Here is a 16,350-nt window from a genome sequence, read left to right as displayed (position 1 = left end):
TTTATTTAGCTCAGTATATCCAAGATAGTATTTCAACATGAGATATTTCATTTTCCTGTAAAGATCCCAAAATTCAGGTGAAGCTCATGCTTAGACCACAGGTAAATTGAGAAGAGACACACTTTAGTTCCTGAATGCCACATGTAGTTTGAGTACATTGAAGGGCATTCTCTCCCCTAGCCCAACACATCTATAACCATGATTGTAATCAGACTGCTAAGAGGCAGATGTTTGATTCCCCAGCACATGCCTCTGCCAGGTCCTTGTACCTGTGCCCCAGGCAACTAGCCTGCTGCCATCATTCTTGCCACCCACCAGTCCATCCCAGTAGTGACACTCATCTTTTCAAAGCACCCATCTGATCTTTGTCTCTCCTGAGCTTAGCATCTGTGTATGCTTTTCTCCTAAAATGAAGATCAAAAAATTGTCCATGGCCACGTCCATGTCCAACAGAGAAGCAACTACGAAAGCTAAAACTCCTTCCTTCTTCACTCCCAAAAGAATTCTGGTACATACTCCCAGAAGGAGAAATGTTAAGGGACGATAACCAGAAGGCTCTGAACCCCAAGAACTTTTGTGACAAGGAACCTTTGTTTTTGTACCATCACTGAGAGGGAAGAGATTCTGGATAACACCTGAGGAAGTCAAGTGCTATTCTGTTTATCTGAGAAGGAAGAGAAAAAGAAAAAACTATGGAGTGATTTCACTCATAAGTGGAATATAGAGAGTTGAAACACACAAACTTGAAAAAAGAAAAAAAAAAATATATATATATATATATAATCAAACCATAACTATGATTTTGGGAGAGCTATGATAGTTACTTCTTAGTGGTAGAGGGACAGAGAACTTTTGTGGTGGGAGTGATGTGAAATTAAACCCCTATTATTTTATATTTTTATTATTTTTATTTATTGGATAGAGACAGCCAGAAATGGAGAGGGAAGAGGAAGATAGAGAGAGACAGAGAGACACTTGCAGCACTGCTTCACCACTTGTGAAGCTTTTCCCCTGCAGGTGGGGACCAGGAGCTCAAATCCGGGTCCTTGTATACTGTATACTCAACCATGTGTGCCACCACCCAGCCCCCTATTATCTTATAATCTTTTCTATGGCCTACAAGGCCATGAATAGTTGGTTCCTTCCCACTACCAGCTTATCTTGCCACAGCCTGCCTGGGACCTGTACTCAAGCCTTAGACTGGGTCAGTGCCATCCCTCTGCAGGGACTTTGTCCTTGATGTCCCTTCCCAAATGACTTTTCTCACTCTCATACCCCACCTCACCCCAACTCCACCCCTGTCTAGTTTAATTACAATTTACTCGTCAGACCTCAAGATACTCTTCACTTGTTTAAAAAGTCTCTTTGGGAGCCCAGAGCACCCCTGCTTTCTACTTTTTCTTCCCTTCCTTCCTTTTTCTTCCTTTTTTGCTTGAGGGGTTAATGATTTACAATACAGTCGCTTACACATAAGTACAATCTCTCTTCTTTCTGTGATGGGTGTCAAAGAAAAACTCTCACCTTCAACTTAGGTCTGTTTCACCATCATGCACCAAAACCCCAAAACCTACCCCTTGCCCTCTTCCCCCAGAGTCCTTTCCTTTGGTGCAACACATCAAAAAGGAAAAAAAAAAGTTTTATTATTTTATTTTATCTTATTTTTGCCTCCAAGTTTATCGCTGGGACTCGGGACCAGCACTATGAATCCTTGCTGCTCTTGGTGGCCATTTTTTTCCAATTTTTATTGGATAGAGACAGAGAGAAATTGAGACGAGAGGGGAAGATAAATAAGTAGAGACAAAGACTCCTACAGACCTGTTTTGCTTCTTGTGGAGCTTCCCCCACTGCATGTGAGGATCAGGGCTTCAACCTGGATCTTTACAAGGGCCTTGAGCTTAGTACTGTGTACACTTAACTGGGTGCACCACTGCCCACCTCCTGCATATACAAATTTTACTTTGTGTCTTCTTTTTTTGTTCTTATTCTACATATATGTGAGATTATCCATTATTTATCCTTCTTATTTGGACCTATTGTCACTTAACATGATTCCTTCAAGTTCCATCTAAGATGAAGCAAAGAAAATGACTCCACTGTTTTTGACAACTGAGTAGTATTCCATTGTGTGTATATACCACAACTTTATCAGCCACTCATCTGTTGTTAGATACCTGGACTGCTTCCAATTTTTTGACAATTACAAATTGTATTGCTATGAACATAGGTATGCACAGATCTCTTTAGATGGGTGTATTTGCTTCCTTTGAGTATGTCCTGAGAAAAGGAACTTCCAGGTCATAAGGTAGGTCCATTTCTAACATTCTGAGAAGTCTCCAAACTATTGTCTGCAGGTTTTAAACCCAATTTGCATTCCCATCAATAGTTTTACTTCTATTATAATGCCATCCCTGCCTCCCTCTGAGCACCTGCTGTGAGTATAGGTGACATTACTGTGACTAATCTATCTCTCCACTGCTCCTGGTGGCCATTTTTCCCATTTTATTGGATAGGACAGAGAGAAATTGAGAGAGAGGAGGAAGACATAGAGGAGCGAGAAAGAGAGACACCTGCAGACCTGTGAAGCATCCCTCTCACAGGCCCTTGCACGCAGTACTGTGTATGTTTCACTGGGTGCACCACAGCCCAGCTCCCAAAGTTTTTGTTTGTTTGTTTGTTTTTTAATTCCTGAGACTCAGAGTTTGCAGAGAACATGACTATTCAAAAGGTCTTGACTTGATTGTCCTCCAACTAACACTTGCAATGATACAAGAGGAACAAACAGTGCAACAGGAACAAGAGGAACGGGTTGGGGGTGGGGCATGTTTTGCAGACATCTATGAGGAAATCAGAAAGTGTGCCTATCCCTGTGGAGAGCAGTTTGAAAAACACTCAGAATGCCAGAAATAGACCTACCCTATAACCCAGCAATTCCTCTCCTAAGGACATAGGACAAAGGAAGTGAACACACCCATCCAAAGTTATCTCTGTATACACTTATATTCATAGCAGCACAATTTGTAATACTTCAAGCATGGAAGCAATCCAGATACTCAACAACAGATGAATGGCTAAGAAAGTTGTGGTATAGGGATTGGGTGGTGGTGTAACTGGTTAAACACAAACCTTACAATGCACAAGGACCCAGGTTCAAGCCCTCAGCCCTGGCCTGCAGGCAGGAAGCTTCACATGTAGTGAAACAGTGCTGCAGGTGTCTCTCTGCTTCCCTCCCTCTTAATCTCCCCCTCCCCTTTCAATTTCTCTGTTTATATGTAATATATATATATATATGTATGTATATGAAAGTTGTGGTATATACACACAGTAGAGTATTACTCACGTGTTAAGAATGATAAAGTAGGTGTCGGGCGGTAGTGCAGTGGGTTAAGCACATGTGGTGCAAAGTGCAAGGATACATTGGTTTGTTCTAGCCCTACCCCGCCAAGAGAACTGGATCAGTCCAGTTAATTTCGCAGGCCGCTTGGCCCCGCCCCAAGGAACCGGGAGAGAGGGTTCCTGAGTTGAAGAGTTTGAGAGTTGGGGAGTTCCAGAGCTGTAGAGTAAGAGGGAGTGCTTGTGCCGCCGCAAAGAGACAGCAGAGTTCTGTTTGGTAATTAGTTTGTCTTAGTTTATGAATCGTACCTGAATAAAGAAATACAGCTTCCCTGCCCAGCCGTTGTCTCCGCGTCTCTGTTACCCGCCAGCCCGTGAAGCTAGCCCGGCTAGAGCTGCCAAAAATTTTAACAACAAAGTAGGTGTCGGGCGGTAGTGCAGTGGGTTAAGCACATGTAGTGCAAAGTGCAAGGACCAGTATAAGGATCCCAGTTCGAGCCCCCAACTCCCCACCTGCAGGGGAGTTGCTTCACAGGTGGTGCAGCAGGTCTGCAAGTGTCTTTCTCTCCCTTTCTCTGTCTTCCCCTCCTCTCTCCATTTCTCTCTGTCCTAACAACAATGACATCAACAACAATAATAATAACTACAAAACGGGCCAGGTGGTGGCAGACCTGGTTAAGTGCACACATCACAGTGCACAGGATCCTAGGTTCAAGTCCCTGTTCCCTACCTGCAAGGGGGAAGCTACACAAGTGGTGAAGAAGGACTGCAGGTCTCCTCTCTACCTCTCCCTCCCCTCTCAATTTCTCTCTGTCTCTATCTAACAATAAAATAAATTAAAGTATTTTAAAAAAATAACTACAACAACAATAAAAAACAAGGACAACAAAAGGGGAAAATGAGTATAAAAAATATTTTTAAAAAAAAGAATCATAAAGTAATCTCCTTTGCCTCATTTGGATGGAGACTGAAGCAATCATGTGAAGTGAGATAACCCTGAAAGAGAAGGATGACTATGGAATGATCCCACTCTAGAACCTAAGAAACAAAAACAGAAAGGGGAAACACATAGAAAATCTCAGACTATATTTGCTGTATTGCACAAAAGCAAAGAACTCCGGGAGAGAAGGGCAGGGAAAAGGCTATGGGGTAGGGGGTGGGGGTGGGGGAGTGAAGGGAAGGCTTTGAGGTCCTGGGGCTTAATTTCAAGATGGGGGGGGGGCTAAGTTACAGGTAAGATTGTTTTACAGATACTGATCATGGAATGATGAGAAATTTTACCCATGTTTCAGCAACTGTACTGTAGACCATTAACTCCCTGATAAAATTATAAGAAAAAGAAATTATACCCATGTGTCATCCACTATACTGTGGATCACTAACAAACTCACACCCCACCCCAAACTCTCCCCAATCCCCATCTAATGAAGTAAAAATGACAGTAATGTCTTTGCCTGCCCAGGGTTCACTCATGAGGCAGTTGTCTTGGATCTTCTTAGCTATCAGGAAGATTTCAAACTAAGAACAACATAGGAATGTGCTCTTGAAAGGCATTTGCTTCATTCAATAGGCTGACATGGATTTGGAATAGCAGCTAAACCAGCCATCTCAGCAGCAAGGACTTCTTCCTCTTTCCCATTAAGATAAGGACAATCACTGGGGATCAACCCGGCTTTGACCTAGCACGTTATGATTGGGCCCTGCTCAATCGCTATCGAACAGGCCATGGCCGGCGCGCCGCTATGTTCCATCGCTGGGGAGCCAGAGACGACCCGAACTGCCCCTGCGGCTACAGACAGACTATGACCCACATAGTCAACGACTGCCACCTCTCCAGATTCAAAGGAGGTCTCGAAACTTTACGTCAGGCTCAACCTGACGCTGTTGACTGGCTACGGAAGAAGGGCAAATGCTAGAAGAAGAACTGAGGATCAGCAGATCAGTACTGTCATCAGACAAACCCTTCTCAACACTCCCATGTCAGCAGGCAGCACTGAGCACCAGCATTTATTGACAGTTTACTATGCCCCTGAGCATAACTCAAATTTACATGACATTTCTCTCTCCTGACAAGAACGTCCTTATCTGTGCTACCATGGGAGGATGTCCAGGGCATGTTTATCCAACTCCCCTGCTGCCCAACTCCAAGTCCAAGAAGAAAGAAAGATAGTGTACATGGGGGGGAGGAGAGGCAAGTGGCAGCACACCTGGCTGAGCACACATATGTTGAAATGTGGGTTTCAATGCCCAGTCCCCATCTGCTGGGGTAATGCAGGTAAAGCAGGGCTGCAAGTGTCTCTCTTCCTCTCCCCTTCTCTATCTTCCCCTTCCCTCTAGATTTCTGGCTGTCTCTATCCAATAAATAAAGATTTAAAAAAAAAAAAAGTATACACAGAAAAACCTAAAGAATCCAGCAAGAAGCTCCTGGAAGCTGTCAGGCAATACAGTAAGGTGTCAGTATACAAAATTAACATACAAAATTTGGTAACATCCTCTTATGCAAACACTAAGTCAGAAGAAGAAAAAAAAATCCAGGAATCAGTCCTATTTACTATAGCAGCAATAACAATAAAATATCTAGGAATGAACCTAACAAAAGAAGTGAAAGACTTGTATACTGAAAATTACAAGTCACTATTCAAGGAGATAGAAAAAGACACAAGGAAGTGGAAAGATATCCCATATTCATGGCTTGGGAAAAAAAATTAAAAGAAAAGGGGGGGGAAGGGGGAACAGCTGCTGGGAGCAATGGATTCATAGTGGTGGTACCAAGGCCCACTGGCAGCAATAAAAAATAATAACCCTGGTGGTAATAAAAAAGAAAAGAAAGAAAGAATGAAAGTAAAAAAATCTTTATAGGCCATACATCAGAAAAAAGGTTAATAACCAAAATATATAAAGAGTTCACCAAACTCAGCAAAAAGAAAACAAATGACCCCATCCAAAAATGGGGAGAAGATATGAACAGAATATTCACCAAAAAAAGATATAAAAGGCCAATAGACACATGAAAAAAGTGCTCCAAGTCCTTGATTGTCAGAGAAATGCAAATAAAACAGCAATGAGATGCCACTTTATCCCTGTGAGAATATCATACATCAGAAAAGGATAGTAACAACAAATTCTGGAGAGGTTATGGGGACAAAGGAACCCTCCCGCACTGATGGTGGCAATGTAAATTAGTCTAACCCCTGTGGAGAGAAGGCTGGAGAACTCTCAGAAGGTTAGAAATGGACCTACCCTATGACCCTGCAATTCCTTTTCTGGAGATATATATTAGGGAACCAAAAGCACCCATCCAAAAAAGATTTGTGTATACCTATGTTCATAGGACAATTTGTAATAACCAAAACCTGGAAGCAACCCAGGTGTCCAACAACAGATGAGTAGCTGAGTAAGTTGTGGTGTATAGACTCAGCTATTAAAAATGATAAGTTTACCTTCTTCACCTCATCTTGGATAGAGCTTGAATGAATCATGTTCAGTGATAGAAGTCAGGAAAAACATGGGTGAATATGGGATGACCTCATTCAAAGATAGAAGTTGAAAAAGAAGAACAGAAAGGAAAACACAAAGCAGAACTTGGGCTGGAGTTGGTGTATTGCACAAGTAAAGGGCTCTGAGGGGGAGGGGGGTTTCAGGTCCTGGTGCACAATGGTGGAATAGGATCTAGGTGGGGTTAGAGGGCTTTGCGGAAAATGGAGACATTTTACATAGTGCCAACAACTCTATTTACTATTGACTGTAAACTATTAATCACCCCAGTAAAAAAAAGTTTCAGGTGAATGTCGTGGCAATGCCAGATGGGATGCCTACAGTACCTAAGGAATATTGAATTGTCGGAAAAGTCATGACACATTTTTGCATAAAGACATAGACAATATGTTATGAGCAATTACCCAATAGTAATTACTGTAGTTAGATGTGGACAATAGTATCCTTAAATGATCAGTCCAAGGATCAGTCTAGTTCTTTATTTGTTTAATATTTTATTTATTTATTTTAATGAAAGAGATACAGGGAGAGACCAGAGCACTGCTCAGACCTGGCTTATGGTAGTGCAGGGGAGTGAACCTGAGACCTCAGAGCCTCAGGCATGAGTTTTTGCATAATCATTATGCTGTCTTTGTGGCTCCTTCTTCTTCTAGCATTTGCCCTTCTTCTGTAGCCAGTCAACAGCGTCAGGTTGAGCCTGATGTCTGCTTGTTGCTGGCTTTGAAAGTGACTGGGATCCATGTGGATTCAGTCGGCTAGGAAGGATCATCAGTTTCCCCAATAAATGGGTACTCACGGGATGCAGCACGAGAAGGTCGATCCAATGCATCCCTTTGTGGCTCCAATCTAGTCCTTTAGAAGCATAGAAACAAAACTCACAGTTTTGTTCCTCAAATGAGGGCTGAAGAGACTGCCCCCTCTAAGTTCACCAAGGGCCACCTCCTTACTGCCATGGTCCCATCTCTCCTGAAGGTGGTGCTGTCAAGGCTCCTCTCACCTTTTCTTCTTACTAGCTAGAGTGCACCCATAGTGAGGAAGTGCCCTGGGAAAGTTAAGTTGAAACCCTAGCACAAAGGACCTGGTGGTGGCACACCTGGTTAAGAGCACACATGACAGTGCACAAGGATGCAGATTCAAGTCCCTGCTCCCCACCTGCAGGGGAAGAAGCTTCACGAGTAGTGAAACAATGCTGAAGTTGTCTCCATCTCACCCTTCCCTCTCAATTTTTCTCTGTTTCTATCCAAGAAGAGAGGGAGGAAGGAAAAAAGGAAGGAAAGATGGAAAGAAGGAAGGAAGGAAGGAAGGAAGGAAGGAAGGAAGGAAGGAGGGAGGGAGGGAGGGAGGAAAGAAGGAAGGATAAGAGAGAGAAAGGGAGGAAGGGAGAGAGGGAGGAGGGAATTAAGGAAGGAAGGAAGGAAGGAAGGAAGGAAAGAAGGAAGAAAGGAAGGAAGGAAGGAAGGAAGGAAGGAGGGAGGGAGGAAGGGAGGGAGGAAAGAAGGAAGGATAAGAGAGAGAAAGGAAGGAAGGGAGAGAGGGAGGAGGGAATTAAGGAAGGAAAGAAGAAAGGAAGGAAGGAAGGAAGGAAGGAAGGAAAGAAGGAAGAAAGGAAGGAAGGAAGGAAAGAAAGAGAAATATGGGAGGGAGGAAGGAAGGAAAGAAAGATGGGAGAGAGGAAGGAAGGATAAGAGAGAAAGGGATGGAGGGAGGAGGGAATTAAGGAATAAAAGACGCAAGAAAGGAAGGAAGGAAAGATGGGAGGAAGAGAAGAAGGAAGGATAAGAGAGAAAGGGAAGAAGGGAGAGAGGGAGGGAGGGAGGGAGGGAGGAAGGAAGGAAGGAAGGAAGGAAGGAAGGAAGGAAGGAAGGAGGGAGGGAGGGAGGAAGGGAGGAAAGCAAGCACCTTAGCACAGAAGGTACAGTTCCCAGCAGCCCCATCTCTTTCCTTTCTCCTCCAGGACAATGGTTACATAAGTCAGTGCTGTACTGCAGTCTAAATGGAAGGGAATTCCTTTTTACATTTCTGCTTCCTTCCCTGAAGTTTCCAACTGCCCCCCATCCCATTCTGTTATTATGCATTCATGTACCTAGACTGATTTATGTTCTTAAAAGAAACATCATTCATAATTAATAAAGCTTCCCAAGATAAAAACTGCCTCGTGCATCAAGTAATATAAATAGCTCAAGTATATTGAGTGAATCAGCAGTCCTTCTTAAGCATATTAGACCCTAATTAAAAAAAAAAACCATGAAGCAGGTGCCATTATCACCATCTAAAAGATAAGGAAACTAAGGCACAGAGGGGATAAATAACTTGTTTGAGACCAATAGCTGGCCAACTGTAGAACGTCGGGTTTGAGTCATACCAGCCAATCTTTGGAGTCTATACTGTGTCTTCAAGGCTAGAGCTCCTGTCCTAGATTGAAGTTGGACCCTGAACTCCCTCCTGTTCCATGCCTGTAGGTTTAACCCCTTGTAGGAAAGAAGGAACCAACAGAGTTAGTGTCTCATTAACTTCTGATTCTTAACCATCTCAGTCTGCAGCTGTCCAGTTCAGATTTGAGCCAGGAAGGTTCAGTCATCTGTGAGGCATGAGTGTCAAGGGGAGATCAGAAAGACAAATGGAAAACCAGAGAATCTCAGATTCCAAAAGAACTGCCTTTCCATTTCTCAACCAGTGGGAGTATTGAATTCCTTGACTCATTCTCACACTCCCAGGCCCCATCATTCTGGGCAGCCTTCCAAAGAGGGCTAATTCTTTATTCCACATGGATTCCAACCTGCCTCCCTGGAGTCTAAGCAGCAGCCTCTGCTCTGCCCTCTGGCAGGATATCGAAGTTACTCAAACCCTTCTTCTGTGTGCTAGCCATTCAAATATTTGAGGAGAGCTTTCCATTCTCCAGTGTACATGTCTGAAATAATGTCAGGAGTTCATCACAAAGGTGAATATTGAGCTGGGAAATGCCTCGTTTCCTGTCCAAGGTTTACAAATGAAGGTAACATATCCCTATAATAATTGCCCTTTCCAGGGTGGAATTTGAAGAGATGAAAGCACCTAGAAGCCAAGACATTCAGAGAAAACAGAAAAAGCAGGCAGATGTTTTACATTTGGAATCTTGACAAATGCTGAAGAGAATTTATTTATGAGCTCAACCTAAACTGAGCCCTTAGATGAGTGAATAAATTACTCTATCCAGTGCTTTTTCTTTTCTTTCAGTCTCTCTCTCTCCCTCTTTGTTGTTATTGTTACTGCTGGAGTTTCACTACTCTGGGATGACTTTCTCAGATAGAAACAGAGACAGAGAGAGACCCTGCAGATGCTATTATGATTCCCTCCTGACTTTCCTGAGCAGACAACCTCACCAATGTGTCCTGGAACCTCACCTCTCCAGAGCCCTATTCCACTAGGGAAAGATAGAAACAGGTCTGGGGTCTGGACTGACCTGCCAATGTCCATGTCCTATAGAGAAGCAATTACAGAAATCAGAGATCCCACCTTCTGCTTCCCAAAATAATTTTCCATACTCCCAGTGGGAGAGAAATGATAGAGGGAAGATGATCAGAGGACTCTGAAGTTCAGCTCCAACAAGACCCAGGGAGTGAAAAGGAAAAAGGGAGGGACATTTGGATGTAGTAATAGGTGTATGTGTGACTTTGAAAGGAAGAGAAGATGGGACCATAGGGGAAAAATATGAACAAATATATGCAAATATAGAAGTAATAGTTGGCCTATATCTATAACCTTTGGAGAACTATTGTAGCTTACAAGGGAGGGATTGGGGATCCAGAACTCTGGTAGTAGGAATGGTGCAGAGTTGTACCCCTGATATTTTATAATTTTATAAATCAATATTAAATCACTAATCAGTTTTTTAATAATAATAAAATGATGAGAGAGAGAGAGAGATCCTGTAGCACCAAAGATTCCTCCACTGCAGTTGGGGCTGGGCTCAAACAGAGAGGAAAAGCAGGCACACTTTCCAGGTGAGCTCTTTTGCCAGTCCTTCTATTTGCTCTTGCTCTCAACCTCAGGCCCAGACTCCCTCCTCTCTACTCTTTAGCTTCAGCAGTTGCTGTCCCTTCCCACTTTGGGAGAGAAGTGAAGGCCACCAGGATGAGTGTTCAACCTTAGCTTTCTCCACACCCTTCCCATCCACACCTGTCTCCACCCACTCCTTGTCTAGACTTGGATTCTTTTGTCCACCCAGGTCTCCACTGATCTATACCCACCCCCTTGTCAGTGCTTTTTCTTTGGTGTGTCTACTGGGCTTCACCCTCTTTCCCACTGGCTCAACAAATGTGGTTACCTCTGCCTGCCTCTGCCTCAGCTTCTTTCTGGGGACTCCCCACAAGCCTTTATCTGGTAGTGCCCCTCCTCCTTCTTTGCAGCCAGCCTGCCAGAAAGAGAGGCTAAGACTTTCTCTCCCCTCATGTATGGCACCAAAGAAAGGACTCTTGAAAAAAGGAAGGGGAGGGAGTCGGGGTGTAGCGCAGCAGGTTAAGCGCAGGTGGCGCAAAACACAAGGACCGGCATAAGGATCCCGGTTCGAACCCCGGCTCCCCACCTGCAGGGGAGTCGCTTCACAGGCGGTGAAGCAGTTCTGCAGGTGTCTATCTTTCTCTCCTCCTCTCTGTCTTCCCCTCCTCTCTCCATTTCTCTCTGTCCTATCCAACAACGACAACAACAATAATAACTACAACAATAAAAACAACAAGGGCAACAAAAGGGAATAAATAAATAAAATAAATATTAAAAAAAAAGAAAAAAGGAAAGGGAAAGAGGGGATGGAGAGAGCTTTGGGGTCCTGGTGCATGATGGTGGGAAAGGATCTAAATTTTGTTTAGGAAAAGGTGAGAGTGTTTTGCAGACATCTATCATGGGAAGATGAGAAATTGTACCCATATGTCAACACTCAATAAAATGATTTTTGAAAAAGTGAATTAAAAAAAAAAAAAAAAGACTTCCTGCCTCATCTCTCCTCAGCCTGTCACAGTCAGAATTCTGCCCCAAACTACACAGCCTGTAGCCATACCTTCTGCCTGGCATCTTTGACCTGGTTACATGTCTCCTTGGTTCCTTTCTTTTTTTCTTTCTTCCTTTCTTTCTTTCTTCCTTTCTTTCTTTCTCTCTTTCTTTTTTCTTTTTTTTTACATTTTTATTTATTACTGAGCAAAGACAGTGAGAAATTGAGAGGGGAGAGGGAGATAGAGAGGGAGAGAGACAGAGACACCTGCAGCCCTACTTTACTACTCGAGCTTTTCCCCTGCAGGTGGGGACCAGGGGCTTAAACCGAGTCCTTGCACATTGTAATGTGAGTGCTTAACCAGATGGGCCACCACCTGGCCCCTCGATTTCCTTTTTCTTTTTGTTCCCTCACCAAGGTTTTGTTTTGTTGCTGATTTCTTTTGTGACCAGGGTTATCACTGGGGCAGCACAATGAAACTGCCACCTCTAATAACTTCTTTCCTTTCTTCCTTCCTTTTTTTCTTTCTTCCTTTCTTTATCTGTCTCTCTTTCTTCTTATAGAAACAAAGAGGAATCAAGAGGGAAGGGGAAAATAGAGAGGAAGAAAGAGAAAGAGAGACAAGGAGCGGCATCTGCAACACTGCTTTGAAACTTCCTCCCTGCAGGTGGGGCACAGGGGCTTAAACTTGGGTCTTCCGCACATGGGCGCTCTATTAGGTACATCACCACCTGGTCCCCCTCTTCACCAAGGTTATTGCTGGTGTTTGGTGCTTCCACTCTTTCTAGTGGCCACCCTTTCCCCCTTTCTTTTATGATAATACCTGTCCCTCCCCAGCAGCTCTGTCTGCGCTACCTTCTGCCACTGCAAGTCTCCCCACCCATTAGGAGCCTTCCTAGATAGAGGGATCCCTCAGACTCCCCTCCCACTCCCACTCCCACTTCCCTCCCTCTGTCCTATCCATCACTGTTGACTCAGCTCACTCCCATCCCCTCACATCCCCATTTGCCCTCAAAGACACAATGACAAACCTGATAGTTTCCAGTTCTGCTCTGGGTACCCTGTTCCTTTCATCTCACCATGAATCGCTAGTAATCTGAGCATGGTGTTGAGTGTCACCCCAAGTGAGGGCTACCATAGAGGCTGGCTTCTCTGTATGAGGACAAATTCTACTACATTTTACAATAAGGAATACAGAGGCCTTTAGAATTTCTCTCTTTCCCTTTCTTCCTTCCTTCTTTCCTTCCTTCCTTCCTTCTTTTTTTCTCCTACTTCCCCTCCTTCTCCCCACCTCCTCCTTGTCCTCCTCCTCTTTCTCCTTCTTTGGTTGTTACCAGGGATATACCACTTCAGTTGAACTTTTTCAGATAGAAGGAGCGAGAGAAAAACAAGAGGCGGGGTGGGTGATGGCACACCCAGTTAAGTGCACACAGTACTAAGCATAAGGACCCATGCACGGATCCAGCCCCCACTCACCACCTGCAGGGAGGATGCTTCACAAGTGGTGACGTATATCAGCAGGTGTCTCTCTTTCTCTCTCCCTCTCTATCTCCCGTTCCTCTCTCAATTTCTCTCTGCCTTATCCAATAAAGTGGAAAAAAATGGCCACTAGGAGGAGTGGCTTCCTGGTACAGGCACTGAGCCCCAGCAATAACCCTAGAGAAAGAGAGAGAGAACACCATCAACACTTCCTCATTGTGGTGGTATCCAGGCTTGAACCTAAGTTGTATGCATGATAAAGTAGCACACTACCCAGGTGAATTGTCTTACCAGTCACACACACACACACACACACACACACACACACACACACACACACACCATAGTTTCTGAGACACTCTGATGCAAGGAAGCAGGAAGAAGCCTGAAGATCCAACCATGCTGGGAACAAGGAGATGAGTCCACAAAGGAGTCCATTGAGTGCCTCTGAGGACCACAAGAGACTCAAGCTCCAGAATTGGGTCAAGTGGCTCAATCCCCAAGGAGGAGGGTAGGGGCCAGGCATCCAGAGAGGAAGGAGTGTTTTGTAGGACCACATTGTCTGGACTGTTTTCTGCTGATTGAAGAAAAATTGGGGCATAGGGGTAGGGAGGAAAGGAGTCACAGAATCTGTCTGGCTTTGAGGTGCTTGGTAAAAGTGAATTCCCAAGAGGTCCCCACCCTGACTTCAAAATCTTTGCAGGTAGGGCTGGGTAGTGGTGCACCTGATTGAGTACACATCTTGTTGTGTGCAAAGTTAAAACCCCCAGTCTCCACCTGCATGGGGTGGGGGGAGAGCTTCACTAGTGGGTGGAGCAGTGCTGCAGGTGTCTCTCTCTCCATCTCTCAATTTCTCTCTGTCTATATCCAAAATAAATAAATAAATAACATTTTTAAAAAGAAAAATTTAATTAGGGGCAGGCATTGGCACACCTGGTTAAGTGCACACATTATAATGCATAAGGACCTGGGTTCAAGCCCCTAGTCTCCACCTATAGGCAGAAGCAGTGAAGAAGGACTGCAGATATTTGTCTGTCTTCACCCCCCCCCCTTTTTTTTTTACCAGAGCACTGATCATCTTTGTCTTATGGTGGTGCAGGGGATTGAACCTGGGATCTTGGAGCCTAAAGTATGAGAGTGTCTTTGCATAACCATTATGCTATCTACCCCCACCCCTCCCTCTCTACCCCCCTTCCCTCTCAGAGTCTCTCAGTCCTATCAAATTAAATAGTTTTTTTAAATATTTATTTTATTTATTTATTCCCTTTTGTTGCCCTTGTTGTTTTTCATTGTTGTAGTTATTATTGTTGTTGTCATTGTTGGATAGGACAGAGAGAAATGGAGAGAGGAGGGGAAGACAGAGAGGAGGAGAGAAAGACAGACACCTGCAGGCCTGCTTCACCACTTGCAAAGAGACTCCCCTGCAGGTGGGGAGCCGGGGTTCGAACCGGGATCCTTATGCCGGTCCTTGTGCTTTGCGCCACGTGCGCTTGGTCCGCTGCACTACCGCCCGGCTCCCAAATAAATAGTTTTTTAAAGGAAGAAAGGGAAGAAAGAAAGAAAGAAAGAAAGAAAGAAAGAAAGAAAGAAAGAAAGAAAGGGGAAGGAAGGAAGGAAGGAAGGAAGGAGGGAAGAAAAAAAGAAAGAAATATTTAATTATAAAATCTTTGCAGGCTTGGCGGGAGTGGAACAGCAGAGAGATCATTGGACTTGTGTATATGTGTTCCCAGTTTGATCCCTGGTACCAAATACCCCAGAATGATGCTCTGGTCCTGGTCCTTTCACAGATAGTTTTGTTTTGTTTTTGTTTTGTTTTTGTTTTTGTTTTAGATCTTCAGGTTGTCAACAATTCTTTGCATTACTCATTGGCCTGACCTATCTCCACTTGTGTGTCCCCAATCCTTCCAAGCCTTACTCTGGGGGTCTTCAGCCCCCAGGCTCCAATGTCAGTTCTTGATCCCATCTGATAGGCCTAAAGCCCAAGTTCCAAGTTCAGCCTCCACCTTCCAACAGACGACCCCCCCAACACACACACACACACACACACACACACACACACACACACACACACACACCAGTCTAATTCTCTGACTTTTTTGGCTGTGCTTCTGTCTTTGGACTATCAGTGCCCCACGACTCCCTCCCAGCATCACCCCTCTTTCTGCCCCACTGGAAACCCCACTGCTGCTTGTCACCAGTTCCTGCCACCCTGCCTCAGGACTGCCCCTCTCCAGGGTCCAGCTGCAGACCTCATATCTCCACCACACACTGAACAGTTTGCTCCACACAAAGCCTCTAGCATGTCCAGCGCCGAGTCTCTGTCACTTTCCCAACCCAGGATAACACCACCTGCAAGAACACTGGAGTTCTCTTGGGTCTTCTTTCTCTATCACATCCCATGTGTGACTTGCCCTCCAACCTTACTGGCTCTGACTTCAATCTACCCAGCAGGAGTGGATGATGGCATGCTTGGGTGAGTGCATGTTACCATACACAAGGACCCGAGTTCAAGCTGAGCCTCCCCACGCCCAACATGGGAAGAAAGCTTCATGAACGGTGAAGCAGGTGTTTGTCTTTCTCTCTCACTCTAGCTCCCCCTCCTACCTCAGATTCTCTGTCTCTATCCATTAATAAATAAGTAAAATTTTTCAAAATGCAGAAAATCAACCTAGAAATTCAGTATGTCTTACCCACTTCAAGCCACACTCATCTTTCTTCCAAAGACCTAAACAGCCTTCCAGTTGGTTTCCCAGCTTCCTCCCTTGGTCAGCTAATGTCTATTCTAAAATCAGCAGTCAGAATGATCCCACTTAAACACAGATCAGGCTATGTGTTGTTTCCTTGCCCCAAGCCTTCCTCCAACAGTTTCATATCATAGAGTAAAGGCTGGAGCTACTCCTGTGAATCCTGTTCTCTCCCTGGTCTTCCATGGTTCTGTCCTGCCCACTTGGAGCACGTGCCTACCTCAGGACCTTTGCATCTGCTTATACCTCCTCACACCCAATGCTAGACTCATTTCCTTGCTTTCTTCTGACTGTTAGGATAGTAGCACAGACTGGATGGCTTAAAACAATAAACACCTACTT

Source organism: Erinaceus europaeus, chromosome 2 (genome assembly GCF_950295315.1).
Source record: "Erinaceus europaeus chromosome 2, mEriEur2.1, whole genome shotgun sequence".
Lineage (NCBI taxonomy): Eukaryota > Metazoa > Chordata > Mammalia > Eulipotyphla > Erinaceidae > Erinaceus > Erinaceus europaeus.
Note: the sequence above shows the minus strand (reverse complement) of the source record.